The sequence below is a fragment of the Choloepus didactylus genome, chromosome 10, assembly GCF_015220235.1.
Source record: "Choloepus didactylus isolate mChoDid1 chromosome 10, mChoDid1.pri, whole genome shotgun sequence".
Taxonomy (NCBI): Eukaryota; Metazoa; Chordata; class Mammalia; order Pilosa; family Megalonychidae; genus Choloepus; species Choloepus didactylus.
The window spans coordinates 90,121,526-90,142,259 of record NC_051316.1 but is presented as its reverse complement, the minus strand read 5'-3'; positions in this window follow the sequence as shown (position 1 = coordinate 90,142,259).

Genomic DNA, 20,734 nt, shown 5'->3' with positions numbered 1-20,734 from the left:
TTTTTTTTTTTGTTCCTACTATATCCATCAGAAATTAACAGACCATAGTCATTTCTGGGCATCCCCAGAACGTTAAATAGCTTATCTGTTCTTCTTGGAATATTGTTCCCCCTTCCTTAATTGCTCTCTACTGCTAGTTCCCCTACATTCTACATTATAAACCATTTGTTTTACATTTTTCAAAGTTCACATTAGTGGTAGCATATAATATTTCTCTTTTTGTGCCTGGCTTATTTCACTCAGCATTATGTCTTCAAGGTTCATCCATGTTGTCATATGTTTCACGAGATCGTTCCTTCTTACTGCCGCGTAGTATTCCATCGTGTGTATATCCCACATTTTATTTATCCACTCATCTGTTGAAGGACATTTGGGTTGTTTCCATCTCTTGGCAATTGTGAATAATGCTGCTATGAACACTAGCGTGCAGATATCTGTTTGTGTCACTGCTTTCCGATCTTCCGGGTATATACCGAGAAGTGCAATCGCTGGATCGAATGGTAACTCTATATCTAGTTTTCTAAGGAACTGCCAGACTGACTTCCAGAGTGGCTGAACCATTATACAGTCCCACCAACAATGAATAAGAGTTCCAATTTCTCCACATCCCCTCCAGCATTTATAGTTTCCTGTTTGTTTAATGGCAGCCATTCTAACCGGTGTTAGATGGTATCTCATTGTGGTTTTAATTTGCATCTCTCTAATAGCTAGTGAAGCTGAACATTTTTTCATGTGTTTCTTGGCCATTTGTATTTCCTCTTCAGAGAACTGTCTTTTCATATCTTTTGCCCATTTTATAATTGGGCTGTCTGTACTATTGTCATTGAGTTGTAGGATTTCTTTGTATATGCAAGATATCAGTCTTTTGTCAGATACATGGTTTCCAAAAATTTTTTCCCATTGAGTTGGCTGCCTCTTTACCTTTTTGAGAAATTCCTTTGAGGTGCAGAAACTCATAAGCTTGAGGAGTTCCCATTTATCTATTTTCTCTTTTGTTGCTTGTGCTTTGGGTGTAAAGTCTAGGAAGTGGCCGCCTAATACAAGGTCTTGAAGATGTTTTCCTACATTATCTTCTAGGAGTTTTATGGTACTTTCTTTTATATTGAGATCTTTGGTCCATTTTGAGTTAATTTTTGTGTAGGGGGTGAGGTAGGGGTCCTCTTTCATTCTTTTGGATATGGATATCCAACTCTCCCAGCCCCATTTGTTGAAAAGACCATTATGGCTCAGTTCAGTGACTTTGGGGGCCTTATCAAAGATGAGTCGGCCATAGATCTGAGGGTCTATCTCTGAATTCTCAATTCGATTCCATTGATCTATATGTCTATCTTTGTGCCAGTACCATGCTGTTTTGGCAACTGTGGCTTTATAATAAGCTTCAAAGTCAGGGAGTGTAAGTCCTCCCACTTCGTTTTTCTTTTTTAGAGTGTCTTTAGCAATTCGAGGCATCTTCCCTTTCCAAATAAATTTGATAACTAGCTTTTCCAAGTCTGCAAAGTAGGTTGTTGGAATTTTGATTGGGATTGCATTGAATCTGTAGATGAGTTTGGGTAGAATTGACATCTTAATGACATTTAGCCTTCCTATCCATGAACATGGAATATTTTTCCATCTTTTAAGGTCCCCTTCTATTTCTTTTAGTAGAGTTATGTAGTTTTCTTTGTATAGGTCTTTTACATCTTTGGTTAAGTTTATTCCTAGGTACTTGATTTTTTTAGTTGCTATTGAAAATGGTATCTTTTTCTTGAGTGTCTCTTCAGTTTGTTCATTTCTAGCATATAGAAACATTACTGACTTATGTGCATTAATCTTGTATCCCGCTACTTTGCTAAATTTGTTTATTAGCTCTAGTAGGTGTATCATTGATTTCTCAGGGTTTTCTAGATATAAGATCATATCATCTGCAAACAATGACAGTTTTACTTCTTCTTTTCCAATTTGGATGCCTTTTATTTCTTTGTCTTGCCGGATTGCCCTGGCTAGCACTTCCAGCACAATGTTGAATAACAGTGGTGACAGCGGGCATCCTTGTCTTGTTCCTGATCTTAGAGGGAAGGCTTTCAGTCTCTCACCATTGAGTACTATGCTGGCTGTGGGTTTTTCATATATGCTCTTTATCATGTTGAGGAAGTTTCCTTCAATTCCTACCTTTTGAAGTGTTTTTATCAAAAAGGGATGTTGGATTTTGTCAAATGCTTTTTCAGCATCTATTGAGATGATCAATTGATTTTTCCCTTTCGAGTTTTTAATGTGTTGTAATACATTGATTGTTTTTCTTATGTTGAACCATCCTTGCATGCCTGGAATGAACCCCACTTGGTCATGGTGTATGATTTTTTTAATGTGTCTTTGGATTCGATTTGCAAGTATTTTGTTGAGGATTTTTGCATCTATATTCATTAGGGAGATTGGCCGGTAGTTTTCCTTTTTTGTAGCATCTTTGCCTGGTTTTGGTATTAGATTGATGTTAGCTTCATAAAATGAGTTAGGTAGTGTTCCATTTTCTTCAATGTTTTGAAAGAGTTTGAGTAAGATTGGTGTCAGTTCTTTCTGGAAAGTTTGGTAGAATTCCCCTGTGAAGCCATCTGGCCCTGGGCATTTATTTGTGGGAAGATTTTTGATGACTGATTGGATCTCTTTGCTTGTGATGGGTTGGTTGAGGTCTTCTGTTTCTTCTCTGGTCAGTCTAGGTTGTTCATATGTTTCCAGGAAATTGTCCATTTCTTCTACATTGTCCAGTTTGTTGCCATACAGTTGTTCATAATATCCTCTTATAATTTTTTTAATTTCTTCAGGATCTGCAGTTATGTCACCTTTTTCATTCATTATTTTGTTTATATGGGTCTTCTCTCTTTTTGATTTTGTCAGTCTAGCTAGGGGCTTGTCAATCTTGTTGATCTTCTCAAAGAACCAACTTTTGGTGATATTTATCCTCTCTATTGTTTTTTTGTTCTCTATGTCATTTATTTCTGCTTTAATCCTTGTTATTTCTTTTCTTCTACTTGGTTTAGGATTGGTTTGCTGTTCATTTTCTAGCTTCTTCGGTTGATCCATTAGTTCTTTGATTTTGGCTCTTTCTTCCTTTTTAATATATGCGTTTAGTGCTATAAATTTCCCCCTTAGCACTGCTTTTGCTGCATCCCATAGGTTTTGGTATGTTGTGTTCTCATTTTCATTCATCTCTATATATTTAGCAATTTCTCTTGCTATTTCTTCTTTAACCCACTGATTGTTTAGGAGTGTGTTGTTTAACCTCCAGGTATTTGTGAATTTTCTAAGTCTCTGATGGTTATTGACTTCTAATTGTATTCCATTGTGGTCAGAGAATGTGCTTTGAATAATTTCAATCTTTTTAAATTTATTGAGGCTTGTTTTATGTCCCAGCATATGATCTATTCTGGAGAAAGTTCCGTGAGCACTAGAAAAGTATGTGTATCCTGGTGATTTGGGATGTAATGTCCTGTATATGTCTGTTAAATCTAATTCATTTATCAGATTGTTTAGGTTTTCAATTTCCTTATTGGTCTTCTGTCTGGTTGATATATCTATAGGAGAGAGTGATGTGTTGAAGTCTCCCACAATTATTGTGGAAACATCAATTGCTTCCTTTAGTTTTGTCAGTGTTTCTCTCATGTATTTTGTGGCACCTTGATTGGGTGCATAGACATTTACGATTGTTATTTCTTCTTGCTGAATTGCCCCTTTTATTAGTATGTAGTGGCCTTCTTTGTCTCTCAAAACATCCCTGCATTTGAAGTCTATTTTATCTGAGATTAATATTGCTACACCTGCTTTCTTTTGGCTGTAGCTTGCATGAAATATTTTTTTCCATCCTTTCACTTTCAGTTTCTTAGTGTCCCTGTGTCTAAGATGAGTCTCTTGTATGCAGCATATTGATGGTTCATTTTTTTGATCCATTCTGCGAATCTATATCTTTTAATTGGGGAGTTTAATCCATTTACATTCAACGTTATAACCGTGAAGGCATTTCTTGAATCGGCCATCTTATCCTTTGGTTTATGTTTGCCATATTTTTCCCCTCTTTCTATTAATATCCTTTATTGTACCCATACCGAACCTCTTTAGTACTGAACCTTTCTCCAAGTCTCTCTGTCCTGTCTTTGTTTCTCTGTCTGTAGGGCTACCTTTAGTATCTCCAGTAGGGCAGGTCTCTTGTTAGCAAATTCTCTCAGCATTTGTTTGTCTGTGAAAAATTTAAGCTCTCCCTCAAATTTGAAGGAGAGCTTTGCTGGATAAAGTATTCTTGGCTGGAAATTTTTCTCACTCAGAATTTTAAATATATCGTGCCACTGCCCTCTCGCCTCCATGGTGGCTGCTGAGTAGTCACTACTTAGTCTTATGCTGTTTCCTTTGTATGTGGTGAATTGCTTTTCTCTTGCTGCTTTCAGAACTTGCTCCTTCTCTTCTGTGTTTGACAGTGTGATCAGTATATGTCTCGGAGTGGGTTTATTTGGATTTATTCTATTTGGGGTTCGCTGAGCATTTATGATTTGTGTATTTATGTTGTTTAGAAGATTTGGGAAGTTTTCCCCAACAATTTCTTTGAATACTCTTCCTAGACCTTTACCCTTTTCTTCCCCTTCTGGGACACCAATGAGTCTTATATTTGGACATTTCATATTATCTATCATATCCCTGAGGTCCATTTCGATTTTTTCAATTTTTTCCCCCATTCTTTCTTTTATGCTTTCATTTTCCATTTTGTCATCTTCCAGGTCACTGATTCGTTGTTCAACTTCCTCTAGTCTTGTACTATGAGTGTCCAGAATCTTTTTAATTTGGTCAACAGTTTCTTTAATTTCCATAAGATCATCCATTTTTTTATTTAGTCTTGCAGTGTCTTCTTTATGCTCTTCTAGAGTCTTCTTGATTTCCTTTATATCCCGTACTGTGGTCTCATTGTTCATCTTTAGTTCTTTGAGTAGCTGCTCTAGGTGCTGTGTCTCTTCTGGTCTTTTGATTTGGGTGCTTGGGCTTGGGTTATCCATATCGTCTGGTTTTTTCATATGCTTTATAATTTTCTGTTGTTTTTGGCCTCGTGGCATTTGCTGAACTTGATAGGGTTCTTTTAGGGTTTGTAGACCTATTGAAGTCCTTATCTCTAATTTATCAGATCTACAGCTTCGTGGAGTACACTTTCTCTAACTAACCAGCAGGTGGTGTCCACGAGCCACCTGTTCTCCACAAGCCAGTTCTCCCCTGCTTAGCCTTTTTTTTGAGTGGGGGAGTGAGTCTTGTGGGGCCCAATTGGTGTACCAAGCTTGCGTGTGTAGTTGGTGTTGCCTGCCCTGTATGTGGGGCGTGTTTCTGGGCAGTCGGGGAGGGGGGGTGGCTCTAACAATCAAATTTCCCTGGTGATCCTAGAGTTTTAAAGCTGCTGCAATAGTCTAATCCTTCAGTTCAGTCCTGCCACAGTTTGTCTCTGCCACTGACCCACAAGTCCTTGGTATTGGCATATGGCTCCTGAGACTTGCAAGTGGGCCCCTCTTCCAGGTTGTGCACCCCGGGTCCTCTGTTGAGGGATGACTGTGCTATGTCACAGGTGAGTTCTGGGCTGCTGGGCTGTGTAGGGAGGCTCCCAGTCTGCTCAAATGATGGCTGAATGGGGCTTTGTTAGTTCACACTGCTCCACCTTCCCAACTCTGGGACAATCAGCTGAGGTTGCAGGGAAGGCTAATGTCCACGCCCAGTTTTGTGGTGTGTGCCTGTTATTTGAAGCACTTCCGTCACACTGGGTTGTCTGGGGCAGCTCTGGGCTATGGGGCTGGCGATGGGCAGGAGTGTTTCCTGTCCACCAGGATGGTGGCTGTGAGCGGACACCCCCCTTTTCTTGGGAAGTTGTGGTGTTTAGTGAATTTTCTCAGCCACTGAATTATTGCCTTTTGTCTCAGAGCTCTCTTAGTTCTGCTCTTGACTTGAGGTGCCCAAATTGAAAGTCTCTGAAGCTTTCTGTATTGGGCTTCTTAGAGTAATTGTTTTAGAAAAAGAAAAAAGGATTAAAAAAAAAAAAAAAGGGGCCCTCCTCAGAGATCTAATGGGTTATTGAAATGCTAAGAGACAAAGCAACCAGGGCCATTAAGGAAAGGTCCACAGGGCAGAGAGATCGGCTTTTCTTCGGGATTTTCATATGTGCCTTAGGGCCTGAGCTCCGCCCTTCCCCTTTCTGTGTTCACCAGAACTCCAAAAATCCTCTGCTTTTATTTTGGAGTTTTTCGTGTTGTTTTTTTTTTTCTATGCCTGTCTCCTCTCTGCTGGGCTGGCTGCTCTCAGATTCTCTGGTGTCTGGTCTCAGTCTATCTATGGTTGGAGTCTGGATCAGTAGAATGAGTTTCCGATAAGAGCAGCCACTGCAGTTCTCCCTTCTCCTTCCCGGAGCTGACAGCCCCTCCTCCCACGGGACTGAGCCTGGCAGGGAGGGGCGCGGGTCCCCTGGCCGCAAAAACTTACAGATTTCGCTGATCTCAGCAGTTCGACGTTTTCATGAGTGTTGTATGAAGTATGCCCAAAGTCAGATTGCTCTGTGGTGTCCAGTCCACGCAGTTCCTGGCTTTCTACCTACTTTCCTGGAGGAGTAACTTGAGTTTGCCATTTAATAAGTAGTGATGCTCTCCTCCTCTTCAGGAGTGTTCTCTTGTAGAACAAGCAAAACCCAACCACCACGACAACACCGGAAAGGGACCCAAAGGTTTAAGTTCTTTGCGGCCCGGGGGCTTTGGGAAACGTAGTTCACGGTCGAAAATATCCAGACGTTCCAGCAGAGAGCGGAGCCTACACCAAGGGTGCCTTTTTAACTCATTTTTTTTTTTAAAAAAAGGAAGAATTCCTCAACATGGAAAATGAAACTTTTGAGAACCAACCTCAATGTTTTCACATATTCTATGACAATAGTAGGGACTGAAATACTAAACTTCAACTTTACTTTCTACTGAATTTTTTCACATTATTGGTGGATTTCAGAAATGGTCTTTCACCAAACCCAGGTAAAATAAGACCCTTATTTTCCTTTGATCTGGGACAGAGTTTCTCCTTTCTTATAGCAGCGTATTAAGGTGATTTGCCCGAGTTTGTTGGACCAACCAACCAGAGTTGGACTATTTGAAGCAGTTTATTATAATTCTGATTGCAAAAGTATTCAAATTGTCAAATGCAAATACTTAGTATGCTAGAGCAGGGCTCAGTAAATTACCCTTGGTTTAAATTTGACTCACTGCCTACTTTCGTAAAGTGTTACTGAAGCACAACCATGCTCATTCATTTACGTACTGTCAATAGCTGCTCTTGCGCTACTATGGTAGAGTTGATAGTTACAACAGAGACCCTATGGTCCGCAAAACCTAAAATATTTGCTATCTGGCCTTTCACAAGGAAATTTTGCTAACCTCTGTGCTAGAGTAATTCTGCCTTTTATAAAAAGGAATCTCCTTCTTACATTGTGAGGAATAGTTACCAGGAGACTAAAAGGTAAGTGCATATGTAACTTTCCTATCTGCTGGTCAATTTTCGAGCAACATTGACATTCAAATCATACTCCTAAACAGGAAATAAGGGGAAAAGAGATCTCTGGGTTTGAAAAATTTACCTTTGCTAAATTATAACATCTTTTAAAAACATAATTCATAATAAATTTATTTGGTTTCTTAGCCTTAAGCATTTAATTGGCTGTAAAATGGGGGTAGAGGTGGGGAGAATAAGGTTGGAGAATGGTCTTGTTTGAGGCAGATCATGGCCACAAAGAAAGTTTTCGCTGGAAGCCTGATATTAAGGTAATGGTAATCCAAAGAATAAGACTTAATTCTAACAAAGCACAGGATAATAACAAATATTAATAAAGCACTAACCTATTAAAAAAGGGATAACCATATCCAAGATCCCCTAATTAAGAAGGCAAAGATAGACTTTTTGTCTAGTTTTTTTATTGTGAAATATAACATATATAAAGAAAAGTGATAACTTTCAAAGTACAACTTAAGTAGATACAGAGCAAATTTCCAAAAATTTTATGGGTTACAATTCCACAATTTCAGTTATTTCCTTATTGTGAAATGTAACATATATACAGAGAGATGATAACTTTCAAAATACAATTTTGGAGCTCTACTTTTTGTTCTCTTGGGCTAGTAGTGTATAAAAAGGAAAAGAATTGTGTCTTGCTGTTTCAGGAGAGTTCTGGGATAGTGTTTGTTTTCCACATTTTCCCTTTGGGAACACAGAATCTAAAGGGGGCATTGGCCAGCTTCAACCTTCCCTGTCCCAAGTGGCCATATAGAAAGATCTGAGGGATTGCCTTTGTCTTCAAGAAAGTGTAAATACCTCAGAGGTGAGAAATTCTAAATAAAAAATGAGGCTTACCTTTCAGGATACATATTTCTGACAAAAAATCCAATGGCGTGTATACTCCCAAACTAAATGAACGCTTGTGATTCATGCTGAGATATCGTTTCCCCTCTTCCTTTTTTTCCTTTCCATCCAGTTCTTACCCAGTTAACATGAAGAAACCACTGTCTCTCTAGAAGAAAGGTTGTTTTGCAATATTAGTGAATCACTGAATAGCTTGAGAATGAATATCTAAGTTACAAGATAGTCTTAGTGGGTTTCAAATAATCAGTTTTTCTGACCCTTTTGAAAAATAACTACATAAGTGCTTCTTGTTGCCAGATAAGAAATATGAGTTTATATACTGTTTTGGTTTTCTGTTTGCAGATATAAGTGTATTACACCAAAAAAAAGTATTTTTATGTTTATAAAGTGTAATTTTTAGGTTCACTTAGAATATATTTTATTTAATAAGTTAAAATTCTTTTGGCACACTATTAAATGCAGAAACTCCTCTCAAAAAACAGAAAACAAAAGACCACCTTCTACTAGACAGATACTTTTCTTTGTGTTTTCATGACTACACAATATCCTGAAGACAAATAGTGTCCAAGAGTACCCCGTGTACATAGACATTGCGCATTCCTTCCAGGAGTGGTGACTGATTCCTGACTCCAGGTGCCTATTACTATTTAGGCTTCTGAGCTGGCAATCATATGGAATGTATGAAGAATGAAATAAAATCAAAACCTTATTTTTGAACAGCTTCAAAGTTTATACTTAGAACTGACCACCTCCCCTGCCACGCGGAGAGCTGTATAATGTGTAAATCTGCCTCAACCTTGGAACAATTGGTAGTTTTGCATCTGTGGGACCCACTCTTTTTGTTAAGTATTTTGAAATATATATAAACTGTACAATTTATAAAGTTTTTATAGAATTAAATATTAGGCTGTGAAAACTGGTTAAATAAAACAAAACAAAACAAAAAAACCAATTAACACATGGCTATAGAGCAAATTTCAAAGAATGTTATGGGTTACAACTACACCACATCAGCTATTTCCTTCTAACTATTCTAATACCTTAGAAATTAAAAAAAAAAATAAAAAAAAATTGTATAAAGATTCAGTGTTCTTAATCTTTTGTTAAATCCTATCTTGTCTGTTGCTACGCCTTCCTCTCGTTTGATCGCTTTCTCAATCTTCAGGGATATCTAGGCAATGACCACTCTAACTTGTTCATATTGAAAAGGGGTGTCGACATTATGGGGAATGGGGATGCAGCTGGTTGATACTCTTGAAGAGGCTGTTGCCTCTGGGTTTGGAGACTTATCTGGCATAGCAACACTCTAGAGGACTTAAGTTTCTGAAAAATGAACTTAGCGAGTGAAACTTTTACAGAGTCTCACATTGGGACCTAGGCATTCTTTAGTATTTTCATGACTACTGTTGATTAGGAATTGGCTAACTGTAACCATTTGGAATATCTAGCTGGGTTTTCATAACAATAACCTCCAGGATAGTCTCTTGACTCTACGAAAGACTTTAAATGCAATTTTACTGAGATATCACACACCATACAATCCATCCAAATTATACAATCAGTGGCTCACAGTATCATCACATAGTTGTACATTCATCACCACAATCAATTTCAGAACACTGTCATTACTCCAAAAAAAAAAAAAAAACCCCAAACATTCCATACCCCAGATCCCCCCACCCCCCGATACTGACCCCTAGATTGATGTAGTACATTTGTTACTGTTAATGAAAGGATATTAACATGGACTTTAAGCTTGCCACTAAAAAAAAAAAAAACTTTAAAATTGAAGAGGTCTGCAAAGGAAAGGCTAAGCCTACTTATAATTTTGCCTAAGGGTCTCCCCCAGAGAACCTCTTTTGTTGCTCAGATGTGGCTTTTCTCTCTAAGCCAACTTGGCACGTAAACTCACTGCCCTTCCCACTATGTGGGACCTGACTCCCAGGGGTGTAAATCTCCCTGGCAACATGGGACATGACTCCTGGTGTTGAGTCTAGACCCAGCATCATGGGATTGAGAATGCCTTCTTGACCAAAAGAGGGAAGAAAAAGGAAACAAACTAAAGTTTCCATGGTTGAGAGATTTCAGATGGAGTCAAGAAGTCATTCTGGAGGTTTGTCTCATGCGTTACATAGATATCCATTTTTAGTTTTCAGTGTATTGGAATAATTAGAAGGAAATACCTGAAACTGTCGAACTGCAACCCAGTAGCCTTGATTCTTGAAGAAGATTGTGTAAGTATGTAGCTTAAATGGTGTGACAATGTGATTGTGAAAACCATGTGGCTCATCCTCCCTTTATTCAGTGTGTGGGCAGTAAGTAGAAAACTGGGAACAAAAAATAATAATAGAGTGAGAAGGGGGATGGGATGATATGTGTGTTCTTTACTTGTATTTTTATTCTTATTTTTATTTTTTGGAATAATGAAAATGTTCAAAAATTGATTTTGGTGATGAAGGCACAACTATAATATGGTACTGTGAACAACTGATTGTACACTGTGGATGATTGTAGGCTATGTGACTATATCTCAATAAAACTGAATTGGAAAAAAATTGAAGGAGTTTGCTTTGGTTATCTGGAAAATTAACTTATGTGGAATAATCAATGTTATTCTTGATATTGTTTTGAAAAGGCCTATAACATTCACAAATTGTATTGCAACTTATTACCAATTGAATGATCAGGATGGATAGAGTTCATATTAAAAACCATTACATTTTATAATGTTACTGACTCATTATTAACAGCCTACTTATTGGATCCATTTTGAGAAGAGAAATATTGGTATCTTAACTCTTCCTAATGAAATTATACAAAATCCCACCATGAGTGTAATAGCATAATGATGGAAAGCAAAGTATCTGTGGTCAGCTGCCTAGGTTCAAACCCTGGCTCTGTCACTTACTAGCTGGGCAAGTTACTTAGCTTCTCTAGCACTCCCTTTCCTCCTTTCCAAAGTGGGGATAACAACAGTACCGGACTTATGAGGTTGTTGTACGGATTTAATGAAATAATGCATGTGAAGAACCTGCACAGTACCTGGACACAAACTGAGACAGCATTGTCTATTTGTATAATACTAGCTATTATTATTATTTCAGCATGCCCTCTGCTGGTTCTGAAGAACAATGCACTTCTTATCAGCTTGGTTACTTGACAAATAAAAATCTGGGGTCATTTTTGGGTAGTCATTTACTGAAAGAATAACCCCATGTGTTTTTTTCTCCCTAGATAATTTTAATGACCTGGAATGCTCTTAGGGACCTGATTTTGGGCTATTTTCAAGACACCTCTAACATGGAATGCTATTCAAGTTGTCATATTTCTGTCTTGTACTGTGACCCTTAATAGCCATTAATACTACAGTTTCCATGGGTTCCTTGGAAATACAATTATGAAGGTGACGGGCTTACTGGACTTCACCTTTTGGTATCATGTCCTTTTGACAGTACGTTACTTTTGTTCAACAAGCCTGGTATGCATGTCTGCAGAGACCTTCACTAGACAGGAAAGTCAGCTTCAATTTATTAAGTATAATCAAGTGGCATCGCTGGCAGGATCTACCAGTATCTTTTTCTGCGTCCTCATCTCTGATAACATGGAAATTCTGCCCAATTTTACAGCTATTGCAGTTGTAATTCTTGTCACTGCATGCTTTTATCACACCAGTAAGTGTGAGTCACTGAGAACTTAAGAGTAAGCTGGAGGAAAACCTCCTTTCAGAAAGCGAATCCGATCTCCCCTGGGCCTCAGGCATCTCACAAATCAAAGCTCAATGCAGAAAAGCCTTTGGCTTTTTTTTGTAGTGATGGATTCCTTCCACGTCTTCCACTTAACTTCAACAACGTCATGAAGACCTTTGCAGATAATGGCATTCCCAGAGACGTTCTTTCTTTTTCTACAGGGAAAACTGTAGACCCGGCAGGGTTAATTTGCCCACGGGTCACAGAGCTCGTTTCAGACGAGTTCTACTGGTCCTATTTCTTCTGGTTCCTTTTCCCGTTGCCTAATGTCTTCACTTAGCTCTAAGGATGGGTTTGTAGCCTGAGAGGACTTGCTGTCTGCTTTCTGGTTTGTGTCTTTGGATCCCCTGCTCATAAACCTCCACGTGCGGGTTACTCCTCTGCCGCAGACGATCCACCTGGTTGTGTGACTCCTGTAACTAATCCTGACAGGCTGTGTTCATCTGCTGAAGAAAAGCCTCCATCCCCGGGTTCTGTACTAGTAATGTCTTCCCAAGCTCGGCAGCAAGCTGGGGACCACGACTTGGTGATCAGCCTCGGCGCCCTCCTTCAACGCAGTCTCCTCCACCAGGGCTCCGCCTGTCCTTCAGACTCAGCGGCCGCCATTCCACCTCGCCCACGGCCCCGCGCTCTCCTGGCCCGCCGCCGTCCCCGCTCGCCCTCACTGCCTGACGGCGCCCAGGGTTCCCTCGCGCCGCCCAACGGCTAGCTTCCCCCCGCCGACGTCAGTCCTCCGCGGCGCAGCCTGGCCGAGGTGGCGGCTTGGCAAACCCCCAGCACCTCGGCCAATCGGAGCTGGCCACCGGACTAGAGGCGGCCGCTTCGCCCAATCGCTTCTCTCTGACAACCCACGGCTGGCCAGTCGCAAGGGGATCCAGCCAATGATGTTCCCGGAAGAAACAAAGAAGGCGGGGAAAAAGGAAAGAGGTGTGGCAAAAAGGCTCCGCCTGCCATGTTACTATGTAGAGGTTGTGGGCATACGTGAGGGACCTGTGGCGGTATCTGCGGTGGAGGTCATGTCATTCATTCTTTGCAGGAATCTTTTTACGCCCCCTGTCCACACTGTGAAAGTTAGTTTAGTTAAAACTAAACATACCACACTAATCCACTTATCCAAGCACTGCAGGTGATACCACATCGTCTGATACACTGACTAAGCCAGGATGCCAGGGTTAATTTGTATAATATGCACTAGTAAAGTTTAATATATCTCTTTTTTTTTATCATAAAGGTAAACACAAATAGAGGAATCATATTTTCCTCTCCCATCCCTGTGGACCAGCTTGCACCCTCCCCAGGGTACCAACGCCTTGCCTGGGAGACTTTGCCCTACAACACTTCCCTTTGTTCTCTGGAGAGACGCAGAAGAGAAACGTGCCAGCAGACTAGAGAGACAGGCTGCCCAGGTTTGAGTCCTGTCCCTGCCCATACTTACTGAGTGATCTTCGGAAGTCACTTACCCTTTCTGTGCAATTCTGTCATCTTTAAAATAAGAGTATTAACAGTAGCTATCTTAGAAGGTTTTTGTGAGGACCCAATGAATTAACATAAAAGTACTGAGAACAATGCCTAATCCACAATAAGCAAGTAATAAATGATGATGATGGGTGGATGTAGTCTCAGAGCAGATGGGGCTCACTAGAGTTATCTGTCTTTATTTCATTATCAATTACAGTCTTTGGAGTCAGGCAAATCCAGTTCCAAATTAGTTTTCCAAGACTGAGTCTTTCATAAAATTTACTTAAACTGACTAAGCCTTGGTTTCCTCCTCTGTAAAGGAGAGCTGATGTAAAGAGAAAATGACAAAAATGCATGTAACTTGCTTAACACATGGTAGATTCTCAGTAATTGAGACCTGTGAAAGAGGCTAGTATGTGTTCACCAATCCTCGTTTCCTTTTCCTACAGAGCACATGACTAGGCTACCTCTCCCAGCCTCCCAGGCAGGTAGGTGGGGCCACGCTGGCTGGAGTTCTAATCAATGGAAGAAGTGATGTGCACACCTCTGGCCTGCCTTCCTCCCAGATCTCTGTTTCCCTGTCTGCACAGCTGGGATTATTAATGGAACTAGAAGATGGAAGGTTCCTGAATCCTTGCAGTACCACCAGGAGCAGAGTGGCTTAGTCAGGAAAACCCACTTGGGACTGCTTTGTGGGAGACAGTAAACTTATTGTAATGCACCACTGAAATGCTGGGGGGTTGTTTGTCACAGCCATCGGCCAACCTGACTGATAGATAGCCATTTCTATTATTACCGTTATTAGTATTTTTATCCCTCAACACTTCTAGCCTCAGTTGGCACAAGATTAATTGTGCTTTTGAGGGCATGTTGTTTTGTGATGGCATTTAAATGTGTGCTCAATGTTCCTCTACAGGACTGAAAACCCCACTTTGAGTTCTGTTTCTTTTATGCATCCTCACTCCATGCCCTGTGCCCCACCTCTACAGGGCCCGGTTCTCAAACAATGCTTGTGGAATGACAAGAGGGTTAAGTATCCATAGCTGGAGTGCAAAGGTTGTTTCCTATTCTTTGCATTCCTATCCCACCATTGTTTTTTCTCCTCTCTTCTCCCTTTTATGGATTCATTTTTTCATTCACTCACTCGCTAAATTTAGCAAATGTTTATTAAGCTTCTCCTCTGTGCTGGGCACTGTGTAAGACTTGGGGAGATAGTGGTGCATACACGCAGTCCCTGTCCAGAAAGTGTGACAATCTAATGGGCAAGTAAGACAAATAAACTGTATTTTCTATATAAAACACTGGCCCATAAGCCATGTGAGCATTGTGCCTGTTTTATAAGCCATGGCCCCTCTGCACCTGGTGTTGAACAAGTGGTGGAGGTAAGATGACTGTGCTGTGGCAATTGGAGGTGAACACCAGCAGAAAAGCGTTCTTAAAGGAGTGATGTCCAAGCTGAGTCCTGAGGGTTGGTTAGGATTCACCTCAATAAAGGAAGTTGTGTGGGGACGGGGGTAGAGGCAACAGCAAGGTCTGGAGTGAGAAAAAGCAGGCCACAGTCTGGGAATTCAAGTCAACCCACTGGTGGATGACTCTAGAGGGAAGAGGAGGGGAGAAATGAGACTGGAGAGGTAAGTAGAGGGCAGATCTCATGCTAGAATGCCTAGGAGGTTGGCCTGAGGGACGAATGAAGACCTGGCAAGACTAGGGGCTGGTACTTCACTGGTTAATTTTCCTCCACTGAAAAGAACTAGAGAAAACTCAGAACCTCCTCAGCTCAGTCTCTCAGGGCTGGGGCGGGGGTTGAGAGCCTGGGAGAAGCTGCTGTTCACCACTCTGGGAGAACTTTTGCAGGTGTGGTCCCTGACCTGTGGGGACACAGTCCAGGGAAGCCCAATTGTCTCATTATTCTTGCTGCATTTTAAATTCCACACCTGGGCCTCACTGGCCCGTCCCTCCCCCTCCATTTCTTGTTTGTGCCTGGTCCTCCAGTGGGATGATGTCATCTGTAGCCCAGCAGCTTCCAGATCTTGTGAGAACATGCTCTCTCTGACCATTTTTAATGTTGCTCCTTTACACCAGTCTTGCAATGAGCTGCTAACCCACTGGCACAGCTAAATGGGGCAGAGTATGTCTTCATTCAGTTTGCTGTCTGGAAAGTAAACAATAGCTTCACGTAGGCTGCTTAGTTATATGAACTTATTTACAAAGTTTCCTTAAATTTTCCTTTAATTATTTTCCTCTTTTTGTCTTCATCTAACCCTGGACCAAAGATTTTGCCACCAAACACATTTGGTATTGCACAGGGGTTTAAAGTCAGGCGAAACTGGGTTCGACTCCTGGATCTGGTCTTTACTAGCTGTCTGGTCACTGACTTACCCTCTCGGAGCCTCACTTTTGTCATCTGTAAAATGGGAATGCTTGTTCAATGAGTCAGTGTATGTACAATGTTTAACACAGCGCTTGGCATGTAGTTAAGTAGAAGCCATATTCAAGGTTCAGAAATGTTTATTGAGCACCTACTATGTGTCATGTGCTCAATAAGTAGCTCTAAGTGAGCCTGCTTCTTCTGTGTGGGTTTATACCTTCTGCTTTTAAATTACCAAGAAGGAATTAAGATTAGGCCTGTAGTTTTTAAGGTGTAGTCTGCAGATCCTTGGGATTCTCTAAGACCCTCTTGGGAGCCTGTGAGGTTGAAGCTATTTTCATAATGATACCCAATTTATTTACCTTTTTCATGGTGTTGTGAGAAAAAATAAAAGTGAGTTTTACTTCTGAATGTCCTTGATGAAGCATCCAAAATTATTTTATTAAATCTCAACCCTTGAGGACACACCTTTTTAATAATTTGTGTGACAAAATAGGAAGTACACAAAAAGCATTTCCACTGCATATTGAAGTACAATGGTTGTCTCCAAGAAAAGCATTTGTATGATTGAGTTGCCAGCTCGACTACCTGCTTTTTTTATGTACCACCAGTTTTACCTGACAGACAAACTATGGTTATCCAGACGTGGTATAAGGCAGACATTTTTTATTTCAAAAATGAATAAAGACTGCCTGTCACTTCAAGGAAAGCAACAGACAGTATTTGCTCACAATTATAAAATTCAAAATTTCAAGTGAAAATTTGAATTTCAGAAAACTTGTATCAGCTACTATGAGCCTGACAATTTCCCAACAGTAAAAAACTTTTCTGAGAGTAGTGGTGAAATTAACAAATGTAATTTTTGGATATTGTAAAATTAAATGTGTTAACATTTAGAAGGTCTGAATCATTCAGTGAATCAATATTTTCCAAATGACCAATGCATTATGTTACAAAATCATGTATGAGTAAGGGATCCATTGAAAGTGAAAGATAGACCAATGAATTTTAACATAACAGAGGAAGAAAAGTTCACTGCCATGGTATTTGATGCAACATTACAACTAAGATACTAACACTTGTCAAGTTTGGGTGCGACATCAAAAATAATACCCACAGTGATCTGAAAAGACTGTTGAAATACTCTTCCCTTTCCAACAATATATTTGTGTGAGGCTGCATTTACTTCATATACTTCAAGGAAGACTACATCACAGCAGACTGGATTCTGAAGCAGTGATGAGAATTCTGCTGTTTTCAATTAAGCCAGACATTAAAGAGACTTACAGAAATTTAAAACAGTTAATTTTCTCAGTTTAAAAAAAAATAATGTTTTGGAAAATATAATTATTTTTCATAAAATCATAGTATTTCTGTCAACACATAATGAGTTTGTTCTTTTAAAATAAATGAAATATTTAAATTTGCCTGTTTTAATTTCTAACATAGCAAATAACCCCATCGACAGAAATTTCTTTGGGGTTCTCTTGAGAGTGAAAAGTGGCTCTAATACCAAAAAGTCTGAGAATTGCTGATTTGGAGTGTTGTCTTTGTGCCAGAAACTGCTCTGTTTCATGAGTAATAACTCTTCTAATCCTCACCTCAAGCCCATGAGAGAGCTTGTAGGAACCGCCATTCCACAGCTGTTGCAGCTATCAAGAAGTGTTCAAAGCCACTTTTCAGATCCACAATCTCTATTTTATCAAAATGGACTCTTCCTTCCTAGGACAAATTCTCTCCCAGGGGCTCCTGTCCACTTCCATGATTTGCCTTCCACCAGGCTGCTCCTCAGCCTACCAGACCCATCAGTAGGTAACTGTGTATATTTATGTTTTTTCCCAGGGATTCCACAGATGCCATGTGGAGAGGAGTCCCTGGCCTCATATACCTCATAGTCTACTCTTATATTCAGATTGATGAGCCTTTTAGAAACAGACAGACAGATGGGAAATCTTGTCTTTTACACGTCTTAATTTAAGACACTTAAGTGTCTCATCATTAAAATTTAACTGTCACCTGGAAGGTTGGAAATCTAAATGATACATATATGAGCATTGTTATAGCAATGTAACTGACCAAGATCCCCACAAAAGTGCCATTTCAATTAGATTTTGAAATCCATTATTTCTCCAGGGAGGGCCTGCACTTCTGAGATACTGACCACAAAGGGCAACAACTGATTACTAACTTCTCCTTTGTCCTACCATCTCCACCTCATGTCTGCTTGATCTATTGGTATGGCTTCCTGGGGCTTTGTGTTGAGAAGGATTCTGAAGTAGCTTGGCAGGAAGGAGGACCAGGATTTGTGAAGTCTGCCATGGGCACGGAAAGGGGGCATTTGCCACCCTTGTCCTGGATTTGGGAGCCTCCTTATAGAGTTCCCTTCCCTTCCCTTCCCTTTCCTCAAGCCTAATACCTGAATATTTTTTTTCTCAGCTTAACTTCCCAAATTTTAAATCTTATCCTCACTTTTCCTTTATTTCCCAGTCTCGGCTCTTTTCCTTCTTCCCTCCTCTCTTCCAGTGTCTTTCCCCTTGGTGAAAAATGGAGTTATGTTTTGAAGAGAAGTGGCCAGAGCTCCCTGTCCCAGACCCTCTGTATCATTAAGACCCTTTTAGTTGGTGTGTGATGGTTACTGATACTCAGATGCCACCCTCCCTGGTGTGAGCTCTGAGATCTGTGCAGAGCCTCCCCGCTGCCGGTTCAGATGCCAGAAAGTAGTATTTTTAGCTCAAGGCTCCCATTCCGGCCAGAGGGCGCATTCCCTTGGATGGTGCCACATTTCCAACCACCACTCACCAGCCCATGGTCCTCTTACAGCGCCCAGACATTCCCATGTCCATGCCTTTGTTCAAACTTTCCCTCCCCAGTGTCTTCTGATTAAAACCTACTCTTTTTCAAGGCCTGGCTTCAAAAGCACCTGCACCAAGAAGACTCTTTGTCTCCCCAACTGGTATTAGTTTCTGCCTATTGAGGTTCTCATGGAATATTATTGGTTTTTCCCCTCAGGATGATCACATTTTCTGAACTGAAAATCAGGACTCACTCTCTCGCTCATTAGTACAAGTTCACTTTGGAGAACAGGTGCAGAGAATATGAAATCAGATCCATCCCCAAATCCTGGAACATATGGTCACTACTCAAGTTATAGACCTCACGTTCTGGATCACATTGCAAGCTAGTTGTGTGCATATCGCCCACCGTCCTCCCATCCTTCTAGGGCAGGAGCAGCACTAGGCCAGGTGAGAACCGGACTCGAGATTCAGACCCATGTCAGACCATGCCTGGCAGGTAGTGAGAGCTTGATAAACCATGGTTTTTATTGTTGTTGTTTGGTTTGGTTTTTAATGCCCCTGAAATTGAGTTTAGGGATCATTTATTTCTCATCTTGCCATCTCTCAGCACTCCAATGGATCTCACCATAACAGTTTGTGTTAACAGCCAATGCACATAATCTCATTCAATTCTAACAACAAGCGTCTTTCACAATTTTTGGAGGCTCAGAGAATTGAGGTCACTTGCCTAAAGACACACGACAAATGAGGATAGAGACAGACTTCAACTCGGGTCTGCCTGACTCCAAATCCTGCATTCTTAACCACAGCTCCATGCCCAGGGACTAGCACAGGGGGTAGGGCACAGACTCAGTGCTGCTTCTGGATTTAGCTTGGACAGGTCCTGCTGAGAAGCCAGAAGCGAGCTGGCTGGACCTCTGCTCATCATGGAGTTAACAGATGTCATGCTTGGCCACATCGTGGGCAATGCTCAGGCTCACAGTGGCTAGAGGAAGGCTGGGCCTTGAAGCCAGACAGGGTCCACATGACAGGCCTCCTGGTCTGCCCCCTGTGCTGTGTGCCTGGGCCAGTGCTTTAAAGGCTGGCTCCATGTTTACATTCACAGCATCATGTGACCCGCCATTTCCTTCCCCTGCAATGGGATGTTGGTGTCTGGATGATGGGAAGGACTTTCCCAATCACAGTAGTAGGAAACAACATCTGGCAACTAGGCAGTGGTGAGTGAAGGTCCTTGGACCTCAGTTTAATGAACTGTAAAATGGGTTAATGATAGACTCTAATTCGTAAAAGCATTAAAGAGGCCCTGATTTACAGAAAGTGGATAGCACCACAGCAAAGTCCTCAAGAAGAGGGAATTCTCTCTTCAAGCCTTTCTTTCCTTTCTGACTCTATTGCCAGATCACTGTGTGAACCTGGGCAGGTCACTAAACCTGTCTGTTTTAATATCCTTAGTGAAAGTGCCCAATAAGTGGTAACTACTAATTATGGAGGGAAGAAAGAAACCCAGTAAAGTCCAACTATCCAGGCAAAGGAGTGATTTACAGAAGGTTTTCTGGCTTTCCTTTTAAAGCCAAGATTGATCATGACACCAGCAAAGGAGGTCAAGTTCCTTTTCTGAGACTCAACTTCCTCCCTCCCTTCATTCCTTTCTGTTTTCATTCAATATCCTCTTATGAAGTACCTATTATACACCACAGATTATGTGCTAGATCCTGAGAATTAGCCCTAGGATGCTGAGATACTTCAGTGACTCTGCCCAGAGGAGCTACTAGTCTTGCGGGGTAGAAAGACACATAAAGAAATGATGACCACCAGCAAGACTGGGACTACGATGAGGGGAGAGTCGGAGTATGTGGTGGGAACAATCCCAGGAATGCACAGTCCTCCCTGGGCAGTCAGGGAGGCTTCACAGAGGAGGTGTCCTCAAGCTGAGCCAGTAGGGTGAGTGGAAGAGAATTTGTAGGGTGAGGAGGAGAATCTGTCCCTTG